Source organism: Bufo bufo, chromosome 4 (genome assembly GCF_905171765.1).
Source record: "Bufo bufo chromosome 4, aBufBuf1.1, whole genome shotgun sequence".
NCBI lineage: Eukaryota > Metazoa > Chordata > Amphibia > Anura > Bufonidae > Bufo > Bufo bufo.
In genome coordinates this window covers 162,624,452-162,642,913 of record NC_053392.1, presented here as the reverse complement: position 1 = coordinate 162,642,913, position 18,462 = coordinate 162,624,452, and the positions used below count along the sequence as shown (strand labels likewise).

General features: G+C 43.1%; 1 protein-coding gene across 1 annotated transcript in view; it reads left to right on the top strand.

Annotated features, from left to right (window-relative positions):
- Positions 1-18,462, top strand: part of PLS1 (plastin 1) — a 103,621-nt gene that overhangs the window by 10,237 nt on the left and 74,922 nt on the right. The gene's annotated exons all lie outside the window — the stretch shown is intronic.

Below are 18,462 nucleotides of genomic sequence, written 5' to 3'. Positions count from 1 at the left end.
CAGGCGTGGGTGAACGCACGTGTGGGCGACCGATCAGGCCTGATCGGGCAAACACTGCGTTTTGGGTGGAGGGCGAGCTAAGGTGACACTAATACTATTATAGATCTGACTGTGATCAGTTTTGATCACTTACAGATACTATAAAAGTACAAATGCTGATTAGCGATACGCTAATCAGCGAATAAAAGTGACTGCGGTGCGGTGGGGTGGGCGCTAACTGACGCTAACTACCTAACCAAGGGGCCTAAACTTTCCCTAAAACCTAACAGCCAATACTAGTGAAAAAAAAAAGTGACAGTTTACACTGATCACTTTTTGTCTTTCACTAGTGATTGACAGGGGCGATCAAAGGGGTGATCAAAGGGTTAATTGGGGTGCAGGGGGGTGATCTGGGGCTAAGGTGTAGTGTTGGTGCTACTCACAGTTCAGTCTGCTCCTGTGCTGGATCCAACCGACGAAAAGGACCAGCACAGGAGCAGAGAAGCCATATAACAGATCATATTTACTAATATGATCTGTTATATGGCTTGTGATTCGATTTTTTAAAAATCAGCAACCTGCCAGCGACGATCATTGGCTGGCAGGTTGCTGATGCAATTCTCCTCGAACTTTTGCCGGCCCGCGATGCGCATGCGTGGGCCGGCTGTGACCGAAATCTCGCGTCTCGCGAGAGGACGCGCCGGCGCGTCCACTCGGAATGAAACAACCACCTCCAGGACGCGTCTGTGCGTACAGCGGTCCGGAGGTGGTTAATATACTATAATGCTGTGGTCTCCTATGACCAGTTTTAAAGACAGGCAGGGACACAACAAAGTCGCTTCAATACAGTTTATTGCTTGTTCCAGCCAATTTACAGTTCAGTTCAGCCGGGACAAGTAATCAGTTCTTGTCATCCACAATAAAGTCATGCAGGCTCGGGGCTCCTTTAGATGCGTCCACAGGCCAGTGTCTGCACCACAGCAAACCATAATATGTATCTCCTTAATAGGTTTCCTGCACCATTCTGGGAGATACATACAGTGGATATAAAAAGTCTACACACCCCTGTTAAAATGTCAGGTTTCTGTGCTCTAAAAAAAAATGAGACAAAGAAAAATCATTTCAGAACTTTTTCCACCTTTAATGTGACCTATAAACTGTACATCTCAATTGAAAAACAAACTGAAATCTTTTAGGTGGAGGGAAGAAAAAAATATAAACATAAAATAATATGGTTGCATAAGTGTGCACACCCTCTTATAACTGGGGATGTAGCTGTGTTCAGAATTAAGCAATTACATTCAAAATAAAATCATGTTAAATAGGAGTCAGCATACACCTGCCCTCATTTAAAGTGCCTCTGATTAACACCAAATAAAGTTCAGCTGCTCTAGTTGGTCTTTCCTGAAATTTTCTTAGTCGCATCCCACAGCAAAAGCCATGGTCCACAGAGATCCTCCAAAGCATCAGAGGGATCTCATTGTTAAAAGGTGTCAGTCAGAAGGGTACAAAAGAATTACCAAGGCATTAGATATACCATGGAACACAGTGAAGACAGTCATCATCAAGTGGAGAGAACATGGCACAACAGTGACATTACCAAGAACTGGATGTCCCTCCAAAATTGATGTAAAGACGAAAGAAAACTGGTCTGGGAGGCTACCAAGAGGCCTACAGCAACAATAAAGGAGCTGCAAGAACATCTGGCAAGTACTGGCTGTGTGGTACATGTGACAACAATCTCCCGTATTTTTCCTATGTCTGGGCTATGGGGTAGAGTGGCAAGACAAAAGCCTTTCTTACTAAGAAAAACATCCAAGCCAGGCTACATTTTGCAAAAACACATCTGAAATCTCCCAAAAGCATGTGGGAAAAGGTATTATGGTCTGATGAAACCAAGGTTGAACTTTTTGGCCATAATTCCAAAAGATATGTTTGACGCAAAAACAACACTGCACATCACCAAAAGAACACCATACCCACAGTGAAACATGGTGGTGGCAGCATCATGCTTTGGGGCTGTTTTTCTTCAGCTGGAACAGGGGCCTTAGTTAAGCTAGAGGGAATTATGAACAGTTCCAAATACCAGTCAATATTGGCACAAAACCTTCAGGCTTCTGCTAGAAAGCTGAACATGAAGAGGAACTTCATCTTTCAGCATGACAACGACCCAAAGCATACATCCAAATCAACAAAGGAATGGCTTCACCAGAAGAAGATTAAAGTTTTGGAATGGCCCAGCCAGAACCCAGACCTGAATCAGATTGGAAATCTGTGTGGTGATCTGAAGAGGGCTGTGCACAGGAGATGCCCTCGCAATCTGACAGATTTGGAGTGTTTTTGCAAAGAAGAGTGGGCAAATCTTGCCAAGTCAAAATGTGCCATGCTGATAGACTCATACCCAAAAAGACTGAGTGCTGTAGTAAAATTAAAAAGGTGCTTCAACAAAGTATTAGTTTAAGGGTGTGCACACTTATGCAACCATATTATTTTATTTTTATATTTTTTCTTTCCTCTACCTAAAAGATTTCAGTTTGTTTTTCAATTGAGTTGTACAGTTATAGGTCACATTAAAGGTGGAAAAAGTTCTGAAATGATTTATCTTTATCTCATTTTTTTACATCACAGAAACCTGACATTTTAACAGGGGTGTGTAGACTTTTTATATCCACTGTAACTTCCTTCATATATGAGGCCTGTCACTGCCTCACAATACATATATGAGCATGGTGGTTCTGTGGTCAGTGCTGGGGTCCCGGGGCAGACTGAGAACTTAAAGTGTCCCTGGAAAAAATACTAAAAGTGGCCCCGTTTTGTAGTTGGGTCCGAATTGATGAAAAGCAGGGCCAGCAGTCCTATATTGTGGCATATTATGCCACCCCAACAGAGCCAAATAAGATAGTCCATCACAAAATACATCCCCAAAAACTTCCACTAGCCAGCGGTGAGTAGGGCCCAGGCAGCCCTCTGGGCATCGGCCCACCGGGAAATTTCCCTGTAAGGTCTATGGCAAGTCCGCCCCTGCTGGGGTCCCAGATTCAAATGACCAAGGACAACATCTGCATGGAGTTTGTACTGTACAAAATTTGCCAGGGGTATGAATAATTATGGGCAGCACTGTATGTTTGCCTGTATATGCGTGGGTTTCCTCCGGGTACTCCAGTTTCCTCCCACTCCAAAGACATACTGATAGAGAATCTAGACTGTGAGCTCCTCTGGGGACAGCCAGCAATGAATGTCTGTAAAGCTCTGCTATGTAGCTGAGTAAAAAAAAAACAAAAAAAATCTGTTAATGATTATTTCACATAGTTACAGCTATCTATAGATGCATCCCTGCATCATGCCCAGCAGCGTAGCATGGGTTGCCAGCACTCGTGGCAAACCAAGTATTGTGCCCTCTAACTTATGGATACATAACCAGGCCCTACAGTATACCAAGACCAAATAATACCGCTCCACCGTGACCATACCTATTTAGGTCCCATTCATTAATAATCCCATTTAGGCCCCCACTCAGTGACTTACAGATGATGGCTCCTCTCACTGAAGTCGTTCTCTTTCCTTTTTTTCCTCAGTCCTGCACAGATCAAAATAAGGACGTATCCTGACCACAACTTGTTTCTGCATAATTGGACACAGAACACGCCTATTTAGTGATGATGCCTCCTTGTATGCCTCCACTCAGTAATCATCCCCATTTAGTCCCTTCCCGGTCCCATTCAGTAGTAATTTCCATTTAGGCTCAGTAGATATAATACTCCTCTGTAGTGCCCTCTGTACATATAATACCTCCAGTAGTGCCCGCTGTACATATAATGCCCCCCAATAGTGCCATCTATACATACTGCCCCCAGTAGTGCTCTCTTTACATATAATGCCCCGAGTAGTGCTCTCTTCATATATAATGCCCCCATTAGTCTCCACTTCACATATAATGCCCCCAGTAGTGCCTTCTTTACATATAATGTCTCCTAGTAGTGACCCCTTCCACCCCCATAATGCCCCCAGTAGTGCCCACAAACAAACAAAAAATCCTCCAAAAATACTCACCTCACTTCTCTTCCGGGCCGCGGCACTGGCTGCCTGCATCCCAGTGCAGGCGGTCATGATGACATCACATTGCCTGTGACCCGGAACAGGAGGTCGCGACTAGGGAAGAGTGAATCAACTTCGAATGAAACATCTGAAGCCGATTCGCATAAAACTTTGTTAGAATACTATACAGAGCGAGCGCTCCGTACACTCCAAAGTCTCGCAGGACTTTGGGTAATAACTTCAGAAATTAATTTCTACTGTTAAAAACCTTTAACACCCTTGGTACCTTGGAACTGAACCCGAGTTCGGTAAAAGGTTTTTTACAGTAGAAATTAATTTCTGAAGTTATTACCCGAAGTCCAGCGAGACTTCGCAAAGTAATAACTTTGGCTCATAGGAGCCAATACATTCTAATACTGTACGGAGCACTCACTCTGTACATTATTCTAACGATGTTATATGCCAATCGATTCGCTCATCCCTAGTCACGAACATCCTGCACTGTTCCACTGCCTTATAGGCCTCAGGCCTAGTGGTCTTCAGCCTATGATTCTGAATGGTTCCTGTTCCCCACCGTCAACTCCAGTTACCCCTTCCAATTTGTCGTCCGGGACAACCCCCCACACAGTGTCACAGATCATGCCTATGTATGAAGTGTTCATCAAGTAACACGTGACATCTTATAAAATGAGGGAAATGAGTGTTTTATCTGTAAAGAAACATTTCCTTTTATGGCAGAAACAGCAGTGCTGCATATGTTGTACTTTGATATAGTGCAGTAAAGATCAGAGGGCAAGCACTATAATAAGGACTTGACTGTCACATCTCCTGACACGTCTGTTTTAGTAATTACTTGCATTCTCTATGTGATAATTCTTTCTGACTATAATGTTCCATTCCTTTATTATCCCTGCTTGAAGTTATAAATGAATTACTGGCAGTTTTCAGTGAATGTCCAGATGGGTGTTACCAGTTGGGGGGTGTCCCTGCACAGTCTGACACTATGCAAACAGTGCTGCCACATGCTGACACTATCCAGTTGGTGCTGCCAGTGTTTAATTGTGAAGGCACACTCCCCCAGCTAGTAACACCCATCTGGACCTTTATTCATTCATAACTAAACAATTGGTACAACACAGAGTCATAAGAATAGATGCTCCCAATTTGTTACTGCATCAGGAATGCAAGTAGTTGCTAACACAGACATGTCAGGAGAAGTGACGGGTCTGAATAACTACTTGAAAAGCAGAAAATAATAAATGTATCGCTTCATATGACTGTTATAAAACTGTCCTTATTATGACCAACAGTTGTGCACTGCTAGTTCTCTGTACACACTGGTGTAATTTTCCATTCTGAAGGTGATATTTTTTCCCTGATGGGAAGAATAGCACAGTGCTGTTGTAATTGGAAAAAATAAAAACATGACATAAATCTAATGGACCCACTATGAATCCATATGATCTATTATGATCTGCTGCAAAAACAGATCCATTATACTTGTCATGAATCCTTTAAAAGGATGGTTTAAAGGGGATGTCTCACTCTAGCAAATTGCATTTATCATGTAGAGAAAGTCAATACAAGCCACTTACTAATGTATTGTGATTATCCATGTTGCTTCCTTTGCTGGCTGAATTAATTTTTCCATTACATTATACACTGCTCGTTTCCATGATTACGACCACCCCGCAATCCAATTCCTTGCACACTATAGGAAAAAGAGACCACGGGAGCGCACATGGGCTGGTGCTTTTTTCTATAGTGTGCAAGCATGGCCACCACTAATGGATTGCAGGGTGGTCTGTAACCATGGAAACGAGCAGTGTATAATGTGATGAAAAAATGAATCCAACCAGAAAAGGAAGCAATATGGATAATAAAAATACATTAGTAAGTGCCTTGTATTAACTTTCTCTACATGATAAATGCCTTTTGCGGAAGTGAGAAAACCCCTTTAAGTTCTTATTTTTTTATTTGGGGAAACTGCTGGGAGACGCTTAAAGAGGACCTTTTATCAGTTTATCCCTAGTCTAATTATGGTCTTACCTTATAGGGCGGCCCTCACTGATGTCATTGCACCTTTTTTTCCCCCAAATCCCCCCCCCCCCGTTCATCCGCTGTTGGTCGCGTTGATTTCGTTGCCGTATATTACAATGAGCCGACTCTGTTATACTAGGCGGAGACTAGCAGTTTCGCTGGGGGCGGTTCTCTTCTCCCTGGCTGTGAGCGCATCCAATCAGAGCACACCGCTCTTAGCCAAGGAGAATGATCTCCTCCCTTACCTATAAGGTAAGACCATAATTAGACTAGGGCTAAACTGATGAAAGGTCCTCTTTAAAAAAAACAAAGAAAACATACCTCACCTGGTGAAAAAAGGACTGTAAAAAAGGGCCTGCTTTTTTCACCTCTTATCCTAGGGTTGGGTTTGGAAAAGCTATTTATCCCGTTTGACCTCAATATTGCACCCTATGACATTTTTGTTAAAGTTTTTTTTGCAATGGTGTAATAGAATATCTAATAAAATGACACACAATTTCACCATGGCACAGCTTTCTGCCTCCACATTCTACCCACATTCTGAGTATACCCTAAAGCTATGTTCACATGTGGCATGTGCATATACAGACTAAGGCCTCATGCACACGGCCGTTGTGCGGCCGTTTCGTTCATTGGGGACCGCAATTTGTGGTCCCCAATGCACGGGCAACATCTGTGCCGCGGCCTGGACGGATCGAGACCCATTCAACTTGAATGGGTCCGTGATAAGTCTGCACCGTTAAAAAATAGAACAAGTTCTATTTTTTTGCGGTGCGGAGGCACAAACAGAAACACCATGGAAGCACTCCGTAGTGCTACCGTGGGCTTCCCATCCGTGCTTCCGTTCCGCACCGCATCTCCAGGATTGCGGACCCATTCAAGTGAATGGGTCCGCATCCGTGATGCGGGGTGCACACGGCCGGTGCCCGTGTATTGCGGACCCGCTGTATGTCAGCCGCAATACAGCAATGCATATGATTTTTAAGACCTTGTTTACATGTAGGAGAAAAAAGACAGCATGTTATAGAGCAAGAGGGGCTGAGCTAATTGGTATCTAGTTTTGTGGGAAATGATTAAGTAAAAGTTTTAATTTATAATTTTACTATTTCTGAATTTAAGACCTCTCCGGTATACAGCTGTGTATGTGTCACGGATGGTGAGGGAAGGGAAGCAAACCAAACACAACAAAATTAAACAAAACAGCAGGCTAGGCCCCATAGCTAGGGAACAGGGAAAGGTCACCTCCGGACAATCCCTGAGCCTTTCCCTGACTGCTACCAACATGAACAAATCTTGATGGTAGAAGTGTTCATGCACTCAAACCTAAGCCCTGCTGCAATTGACACAAACCCTCAGCTAGGGAGCAGGCGGAAAGACAACCGGTTCCTTGCACAAGATGAAGGAACCAGCGTCAACCTAAAGCCTAGTCAGTACAAACAACAGAAGGGAAGGAAGGAGGACTTAAAGAGGACCTTTCAATATAATAAAAAATGTAAACTAAGCATACAGACATGGAGAGTGGCGCCCAGGGATCTCCATAGCCTGAGAGGTTTTTTTTTCTCTCAGGGTATGAGTTGAGCGCTGCGATTGGCCAGCGCTACAGCCTGGGAGAAGGAGACGCCGGCAAGCTCCACCCAGTTGAACTGAACATATGAAGCTACCGGAGCCTATACCGGGAGAACGGAGCGGCACCCAGGGATAATAGTAAGCGCAGGGAGATCCCTGGGCGCCGCTCTCCATGTCTGTATGCTTAGTTTACATTTTTTATTCTAGTGAAAGGTCCTCTTTAACTGAAGACGAATTGGGAGCAAGAGATCCACCAAACACCAGCAGAGAACTCCAGGAGAAACTATAAACCGCAAGGGCTATAGTGAGAGGCAGGTATAAATAGCATCACTAACTAACTAATGAGCAGAACCTGTGAGGGGGTGGGGTCCAGCCCAAATCCACAACAAAGCAATCTGTCAGATAGATTCACATGCAGCAAGTCTGACAGATCTTCTCCCTCTCCGGGCACCCAGAACCAACTTTATCCGGGTGTTCCCTGTGAAAGGCGTTCACAAGGCGGCAAGCATTGACATTGGTATCCGGAACCCACATTCTTTCCTCAGGACCGTATCCCTTCCAATGCACCAGGTACTGAAAGGAACCCCAAAGAACACGCTAGTTGAGTATTCTGGAGATCTGAAACTCCAGATTACCACCTACCAAGACAGGAGGAGGAGGCAAAGGAGATGGTTCAGCAGGTTCAACATACGTCTTCAACAAGGACCTGTGAAACACATTATGAATCTTCCAGGCCTGCGGAAGTTCCAGACGAAACACCACCGGATTAATAAAGGCCAAGATTTTGTAAGGACCAATAAATCTTGGGCCCAACTTTCAAGAGGGTACCATCAACTTAATGTTCTTAGTGGACAACCACACCAAATCACCCAGACACAGGTCCGGACCAGTCATACGTCTCTTGTCAGCCATCCGTTTATATCTTTTGCCCATCTTTTTCAAATTAACCTGAATCTTCTGTCAGATAGAAGACAACGAAGAAGAGAATCTCTCCTCTTCAGGTATACCAGAAGATTCAGTCCCATAAAAAGTACCAAACTGAGGGTGAAAACCATATGCGCCAAAAAATGGTGACTTATCAAGGCAAAAATGGTTATTCAAGGCAAACTCAGCCAAGGACAAAAACAAGGACCATTCTTCCTTATTCTCAGTGACAAAACACCTCAAATAAGTATCCAGATTCTGGTTAGTGCGCTCAGTTTGTCCATTCGACTGAGGATGGAAAGCTGAAGAGAAAGACAACTGAATACCCAGACGAGTACAAAACGCCTTCCAAAACCTGGAGACAAATTGCGTCCCCCTATCAGACATCACATCTGAGGGGATGCCGTATAATTTCATGATGTTATCAATAAAAACCCGAGCAAGAGTTTTAGCATTGGGCAAACCTGATAATGGTACAAAGTGAGCCATCCTATTGAAACGGTCCACCACCACCAAAATCACAGTTTTCCCAGAGGAACTTGGTAAATCAGTGATGAAGTCCATGGACAAATGCATCCAAGGACAAGATGGAATGGACAAAGGAAGAAGAGATCCTGATAGCCGAGTGTGAGCCACCTTAGCGCGTGCGCATGTCTCACAAGCTGCTACATAGCCCTCAACACATTTACGCAAACCTGGCCATCAGAATTTCCGAGAAATAAAATCCACCGTGGATCTACTCCCAGGGTGTCCCGCAAGGACAGTATCATGATGATCCTTGAAAAACCTTGTGTCGCAGTTCTGAAGGAACAAACAACTTTCCTGGAGGACAGGAATAAGGTGCCTCACCTTGAGCCCCCAAATGACAGTGCCTCCTGCCTGAGGGGAACCTTGCACCTCTCCCTCAGACGTCTATCAATCCTTACGGCTAGAGCTATGGCCGCCTCCAAAAAAAATCAGGATTTTCATGAAACGCAAGGGCATCTTTTAGTTTCTCAGACAGCCCCTGACAGAACGGACTACGGAATGCAGGGTAATTCCACTCCGAGTCAGTCGCTCATCTTCTAAATTCTGCACAATATGACTCAGCCGTATGTTCTCCCTGACACAAGCTACGCAGCTTATATTCGGCCATAGACCCGGTCTGGGTCATCATAAATCAGGCCCAGGGCTCTGAATAATTCAGCCACCGATCAGAGAACCGATTGGCAGAGAAAAGCCCAAGACTGAGCATCACCTTTTAGCAGAGAAATTATAATCCCCACTCTTTGATTTTCGTCACCAGATAAAATCGGACATAGACAAAAATATAATTTACAAGAGTCCCTGAACCGGACAAAGTTATCACTTCCCCCGGAAAACCTATCTGGGAGAGCGACCTTTGGTTCAAGTCTGACCTGGTTCACACTGGTGGCGGCAGACGCCAGAGATCTCTGACACAGTGCAACCGAATTGCGGAGGTCAGCAACCTCCAAAGACAATCCCTTCATGCGATCAACCAGAGCATCAACAGCATCCATTTTGCACAGAGCAAGGGAAAAAAAAATAATGGTATGGGCGGTTTATAATGTCAGGGATGGTGAGGGAAGGGAAGCAAACCAAATACAACAAAATTAAACAAAACAGCAGGCTAGGCCCCACAGCTAAGGAACAGGGAAAGGTCACCTCCTGACAATCCCTAAGCCTTTCCCTGACTGCTACCAACATGAACAAATCGCAATGGTAGAAGTGTTCATGCACTCGAACCTAAGCCCTGCTGCAACTGACACAAACCCTCATCTAGGGAGCAGACGAAAAGACAACTGGTTCCATGCACAAGATGAAGGAACCAGCGTCAACCTAAAGCCTAGCCAGTACAAACAACAGAAGGGAAGGAAGGAGGACTTAACTGAAGACGAACTGGGAGCAGGAGATCCACAAAACACTAGCAGAGAACTCCAGGAGAAACTATAAACCGCAAGGGCTATAGTGAGAGGCAGGTATAAATAGCATCACTAACTAACTAATGAGCAGAACCTGTGAGGGGGTGGGATCCAGCCCAAAGCCACAACAAAGCAATCTGTCAGATAGATTCACGTGCAGCAAGTCTGACAGATCTTCTCAGATCACTCACAGGGCAGGACACAGAGAATGCTATCAATCACTGATAACACCTCCCCTGTGTACAGCTATCAGTGACTGACAGCTATCTCTGTATACCCACTTACACAGAGAATGCTATCAATCACTGATAATACCTTCCCTGTGTACAGCTATCAGTGACCGACTGCTATCTCTGTATTTACACTTACACAGAGAATGCTCTCAATCACTGATAACACCTCCGCATGTACAGCTATTTAAATGTATAAATTACAAGTATTACTGGATCTTTCCCCACAAAACTATACATCAATATGCTCAGCTCCTCCTGCTCTATAACAGGCTGCCTGTAGATTTCACTACATTTTGTGGTGACAGATTCTCCTTAAGAGCATACAGCTTGCTCTATTCTAACACAGAGCTGTTGCTGGTTTCACCCATTGCTATGCAAAAGGTTGAAATCCATGAGCAATATGTGAGAATACAGTATGTGCAGATGAATTTCGGGTTAGTGGAAAAATCAGCTATGTGGCAATATTGGGTAGATTTTCTAGTAACCAAAAACTCCAGAATTCTGGCTAAAATGGGTTTTAGTTGTTTCTTAGAAACATAGAATGTGTCGGCAGATAAGAACCATTTGGCCCATCTAGTCTGCCCAATATACTGAATACTATGGATAGCCCCCGGCCCTATCTTATATGAAGGATGGCCTTATGCCTATCCCATGCATGCTTAAACCCCTTCACTGTATTTGCAGCTACCACTTCTGCAGGAAGGCTATTCCATGCATCCACTACTCTCTCAGTAAAGTAATACTTCCTTATATTACTTTTAAACCTTTGCCCCTCTAATTTAAAACTGTGTCCTCTTGTGGTAGTTTTTCTTCTTTTAAATATGCTCTCTTCCTTTACAGAGTTGATTCTCTTTATGTATTTAAAAGTTTCTATCATATCCCCTCTGTCTCTTCTTTCTTCCAAGCTATACATATTAAGGTCCTTTAACCTTTCCTGGTAAGTTTTATCCTGCAATCCATGTACTAGTTTAGTAGCTCTTCTCTGAACTCTCTCTAGAGTATCTATATCCTTCTGGAGATATGGCCTCCAGTACTGCGCACAATACTCCAAGTGAGGTCTCACCAGTGTTCTGTACAGCGGCATAAGCACTTCACTCTTTCTACTGCTTATACCTCTCCCTATACATCCAAGCATTCTGCTGGCATTTCGTGCTGCTCTATTACATTGTCTTCCCACCTTTAAGTCTTCTGAAATAATTACTCCTAAATCCCTTTCCTCAGATACTGAGGTCAGGACTGTGTCAAATATTCTATATTCTGCCCTTGGGTTTTTACGCCCCAGGTGCATTATCTGGCACTTATCCACATTAAATTTCAGTTTCCAGAGTTCTGACCATTCTTCTAGTTTTCCTAAATCCTTTTCCATTTGGCGTTTCCCTCCAGGAACATCAACCCTGTTACATATCTTTGTGTCATCAGCAAAAAGACAAACCTTACCAGCGAGGCCTTTTGCAATATCACTTATGAAGATATTAAACAAAATCGGTCCCAGTACAGATCCCTGTGGAACCCCACTGGTAACATTACCTTGTTTTGAATGTTCTCCATTGACTACAACCCTCTGTTGTCTGTCACTCAGCCACTGCCTAATCCACTCAACAATATGGGAGTCCATGCTCAATGACTGCAGTTTATTGATAAGTCTTCTATGTGGGACAGTGTCAAAAGCCTTACTAAAATCTAGATATGCGATGTCTACTGCACCTCCACCGTCTATTATTTTATTCACCCAGTCAAAAAAATCTATAAGATTTGTTTGACATGATCTCCCTGAAGTAAACCCATGTTGTTTTTCATCTTGCAATCCATGGGATTTTAGATGTTCCACAATCCTATCCTTTAATAGGGTTTCCATTAATTTGCCTACTATTGATGTCAGACTCACTGGTCTATAGTTGCTCGATTCCTCCCTACTACCTTTCTTGTGAATGGGCACGACATTTGCCAATTTCCAATCTTCCGGGACGACTCCTGATACTAATGATTGGTTAAATAAATCTGTTAACGGTTTTTGCCAGCTCACCACTAAGCTCTTTTAATAATTTTAGGTGTATCTCATCAGGCCCCTGTGACTTATCTGTCTTCACCTTAGACAGCAAACTTAGAACATCTTCCTCTGTAAAGATACATGCATCAAACGATTTAATAGTCATTCTTTCTAGTGGAGGTCCTTCTCCTTTTTCTTTTGTAAAAACTGAACAGAAGTATTCATTAAGGCAGTCGGCTAGCCCTTTATTCTCTTCTACATACCTTCCGTCCTTTGTTTTTAATTTAGTTATTCCTTGTTTTAATTTCCTTTTTTCATTTATATATCTGAAGAATGTCTTATCCCCTTTTTTCATAGACTGAGCTAGTTTTTCTTCTGCCTGCGCTTTAGAAGTTCTTATAACTTGCTTGGCCTCTCTCTGCCTAATCTTGTAGATTTCCTTATCTTCATTGCTCTGGTTTTTTTATAATTACAAAATGCTAGCTTTTTATTTTTAATGATTTGGGCCACTTCTGCTGAGTACTACATTGGTCTCCTCCTTTTTTTGCTTTTACTGACAAGTCTAATGCAATTTTCTGTTGCCTTCAATAATGCACCTTTTAAGTAGTCCCATTTCTCCTGGACTCCATGTAATCCGTTCCAGTCTGATAAGGACTCATTTATGACTAATTTCATTTTTGAAAAGTCTGTTTTTCTAAAATCTAAAACTTTTGTTTTTGTGTGGTGGGACTCTTTCACAGTTCTTATATTAAACCACACTGACTGGTGATCACTAGATCCCAAGGTTTCGCCTACAATGACATCATATACTGAATCCCCGTTTGTGAATACCAAATCCAAAATGGCCTCCCTCCGGGTTGGCTCCTCAACCACTTGTTGTAGAGATAACCCCAGTAGGGAATTTAGAATATCTGTACTCCTGGTAGAACTTGCTATTTTGGTTTTCCAGTTTATATCTGGAAGATTGAAATCTCCCATAATGATAACTTCTCCTTTCATTGTCATTTTAGCTATTTCTTCAACTAGTAAATCATCTAGTTCTTTAACTTGACCAGGTGGTCTATATATCACACCTACACGAGTTACTGCATGGTTAGCAAACTGCAACGTAACCCAAACTGACTCTATGTTGGCCTCACCAACTTGTATTAGGTTAGATTTAATGCTATCTTTCACATACAGGGCCACTCCTCCTCCTTTCTTGCCTTCTCTGTCTCTTCTGTATAAAGAGTACCCTGGTATGGTTATGTCCCAGTCATTTCTTTCATTAAACCATGTCTCCGTAACAGCCACTAAATCTACATTCTCAGATGCCATTATTGACCCAAGTTCATAGATTTTTTTACCTAAACTGCGAGCATTTGTAGAAAGGACTCTGAGCTTATCATTTCTTAACCTCTGTGCTTCTGACCTGTTCTGGCATTGTTTCGGGGGGCAATTGGACTCTTTTATTTTCACTCTTTTGCCCCCCCCTTCCTAGTTTAAATACTCTTTCGCAAATTCTTGGAGTTGTTCACTAAGTACATTTGTTCCTTTGAGAGAAAGATGCAAACCATCTTTTTTGTACAGTTCCTTTCTATTTCAAGTAGAGCTATCATGAGAAACAAAGCCAAATCCTTGCTCTTGACACCATTTACCAAGCCATATGTTGAACTCCTTTATGCGCCTCTGCCTATCATTCTGAACATTATGCACAGGCAGAACTTCAGAAAATGAAATGGTGGATGCAAAATCCTGTACGTCATTACCAAGTGTGATAAAAGATTTTTTCACCTCTGACACTTCATTGCAAGCCAGGTCATTTGTCCCTAGATGGACAAGAACATCCACGTCCCCTTCCTGCTTTGCTTGCTTAACAATATTAATAATACGTCTTCTATCTCTTCTAGCAGTAGCCCCAGGGAGACATCTCACAAAACCATTTTCTTTAAGCTCCACACTTCTTATGATTGAATCACCCAGCAACAGCTGCATCCTTTGAGACTTCACTTTATCTTTTTTGTTGCATACATTAGACATAGGAGTCGATGGTTTCTCACCCTCTGTGCTTGAGTCCATATCCATGTTGTCCTTACATTCTGAGAGTGCTGCAAATGAATTATGGAGAACCACCGACTGTGGGACATGTCTTCTATCCACCACTCTTATGCCCAACTTGGCAGTTTTAATTTATGGAGCGTTGCCATAAAATATGTCAGATTTGTTAAGGAGGACCTGTCATGTTTTTATTTTTTTTAACCACATACCTTCCCTTAATCCTACTTTCTTCACAAATCTAGTGATGCCATTTTTATTTCTCTAGGACCCCAGTTGTCCCTCTATGGCCCTCACTCTGTTTTAGCACCAAACATACTAACTGGCAGCCAAGTTACAGAGAGAAAGACAACCACTTCTGTCCTCAGGTGTCTCCTGCATCAGTCAGAGCAGACAGCCTCTGAGTATGCTGAAGACCTGAATCCTTTACAGTGACTGTCTCGTGAGATCAGCGGGTCTGTCCGCTCTGATTGAACGGTGTCAAAGCAATGCAGGAGACAATGGCTGCGGAGGACAGATGTGGTCTCCGCCTCACTGTACCTTGGCTGCCAGGTAGCATATCTGGTACCATAGCGGGATATAGAAAGATAAAAATGACATTGCTGGAATCAGAAGGAAGGTGGCATTAAAGGGAGCTATGTGGTTAAAAAAAAACACATAACTGACGCCAGACATTGATGGCATATAGCTAGGATATGCCACAAATGTCAGATAGGTGTGGGCCCCACCAATCTCCAAAACAGACCGTTCCACAAAGTGAAGGAGAGTTCACTGCCCAAGTGTGGCCACCCTCCATTCACTACAATGGGAGTTCTGAAAATATCTGGGCAGTGGCTCAGCTATTTCCTACAGTCCCATTAAGGAGAATGAAGAGGTGGTTGTGCATTTGCAGTGCACTCTGCATTCACTGAAGGCAAAGAGTCTTTCCTCACCTGTAACAAATGTAATGTGGAGGCATGGACCGCACTGGGAACTAGCGCAACACAATATCTAAAAAACTAAAGACGATGTCCAGCTTCCAAAAAAGTGACAGCGTTTTTTCCATGTGCACAGTAAAATCCGATGCAAAATCCATGTCTACACGTTTCGGATCATGTGATGCTGATCCTTACTCATGACCAAATGTAACCACGGCATCTGTGAGGATAAAAACCAGGAACGTGCTCCTGGCCGTGCACTGGCTCCCCCTAGCGAGGATCGGGGGAGCCGGATGGTGTGTGTGGCAGCCTCTGTACTTTGTAATATGAAGCTGCCGAACATTCCTCCCTATTGAGTGTCTGCCTGTGGCAGGGCTCCATAGGAACACATTGCATTGGAGTCTATGAGAGAATCAATCTAATGACTGATTGTTCTTGTTCCCTAGGGAAACTATCAAAAAGTGTGAGAAAAAAAGGTTTTATAAATATTAAAAAATGATAAAAGATATAAAAATTCAAACCCCTCTTTCACCCAAATTAAAACAAAAATACATAAACAATTAAATCTCATCATTGGCATTGCCGTGTGCAAAAATGCCTGTACTATTAAAATATAAAAATATTTATCTCATACAGCAAAACAGACCAAAAAATTCAAAATGGCTGATTTCTTTTTTTTGGTCACTTTACTTCCCACAAAAAATGTAACTTGTGAAAAGTGATCATTAAGTGATAAACACTCCAAAATGGTATCAATGAAAAGTACAGATCACCCCGCAAGAAAAGAGACCTCATACACCTCTATACACATAAAAATAAAAAAGTTATGGGGGTAAGAATATGGTGATGCAAAGAAAAAATTAGTTTTTTCCCAAAGTTTTTATATATATTTTTTGCATTAAAACCCAATATGTGGTATTGTTGTAATCATATTGACTCGTAGAATGAAAGTAACAGGTCTGCTTTGCTACATAGGAAACGCTGTAAAAACAAAACTCATAAAACTGTGGCGGAATTGTGTTTTTTTTTTTTTTTATAATTCCACACCATTTAGAATTTGCTTTATCGCTTCCCACTACATTGTATGCAACTGTAAATGGTGCCATTAGAAAGTACAACTTGTCCCACAACAAACAAGCCCTCATACGGCTGGGAGTACCAAATGAAAATGAAAAAATGGAAAATCGCTAGGGGTTAAAAGGAGAAATGAAGCAACTTTGCAATATGTTGTACTTTGTACATTTCCTAGGGTATTTTTTCTACAGCTCCTGTACAGATGAATGTGTCTCCATGGAAACAGACAATCTCTGTACAGTCTAAGGCCTCATGCACACGACCGTTGTGTGCATCCGTGGCCGTTGTGCCGTGTTCCGTTTTTTTTCACGGACCCATTGACTTTCAATGGGTCAGTGGAAAAATCGGAAAATGCACCGTTTTGCAGCCGCATCCGTGATCCGGGTTTCCTGTCGTCAAAAAAATATGACCTGTCCTATTTTTTTGATGGACAACGGTTCACGGGACCCATTCAAGTCAATGGGTCCGTGAAAAAATACGGATGCACACAAGATTGGCATCCGCGTCCGTGGCCGTAGGCTACTTTCACACAGACGGATCCGCAGATCCGTTGGCATAAAAGCTTTTTCAGAGCTGAGTTTTCACTTCGTGATGGGGACGCTTCTAGTTAGAATATACTTTGAACTGTGTACATGACTGTGCATGACTGCCACCAATGTCTTAAATCCAAGGGAGGGAGGGGGGGCCGGCCGCACTGGCCACCAATGTGTTAAATACAAGGGAGGGAGGGGGTGCTGGCCGCACTGGCCACCAATGAGTTAAATACAGGGGAGGGAGGGGGGGCCGCACTGGCCACCAATGAGTTAAATACAGGGGGGGGAGGGAGGGGGGTCTGCCAGGCAGCAGGGGGCAGTCATGTACACAGTTCTTTTAGTATATTCTAACCTGAAGCGTCCCCATCACCATGGGAACGCCTCTGTGTTAGAATATACTGTCGGATCTGAGTTTCACGATCTAACTCAAATCGGATGGTATATTCTAACATAGAGGCGTTCCCATGGTGATGGGGACGCTTCAAGTTAAAATATACCATCGGATTGGAGAAAACTCCAATCCGATGGTATAAAAGGGACTCCTGACTTTACATTGAAAGTCAATGGGGGACGGATCCGTTTGCAATTGCACCATATTGTGTCAACTTCAAACGGATCCGTCCACATTGACTTGCAATGTAATTCAGGACGGATCCGTTTGGCTCCGCACGGCCAGGTGGACACCAAAACGTTTTTTTTTTCATGTCCGTGGATCCTCCAAAAATCAAGGAAGACCCACGGACGAAAAAACAGTCACGGATCACGGACCTACGGACCCTGTTTTTTGCGGACCTTAAAAAAAAACGGTCGTGTGCATGAGGCCTAAGGCTGCATGCACACGAACGTTGTTTGTTTCCGTGTCCGTTCCGTTTTTTTTGCGGATAGGATGCGGACCCATTCATTTTAATCGGTCCGCAAAAAATGCGGCCAACACGCCGTGTGCTGTCCGCATCAGTATGTCCATTTCGTAACCCCGCTAAAAAATTAGAACATGTCCTATTCTTGTCCGTTTTAGGCAGTGTTACAATGGATCCGCAAAAAAACGGATGGCATACTGATGTCATCCAGTTTTTTTGCGGTTCCGCAATTTGCAGACCGCAAAACACATACGGTCGTGTGCATGTAGCCTAATCCTGCAGTGATACTCCCTTCTATCTGTCCTTTACTCCTTGCTAATTTACCAAGCCTATGTTAACATGAAGTAGGGGACAAATGGAA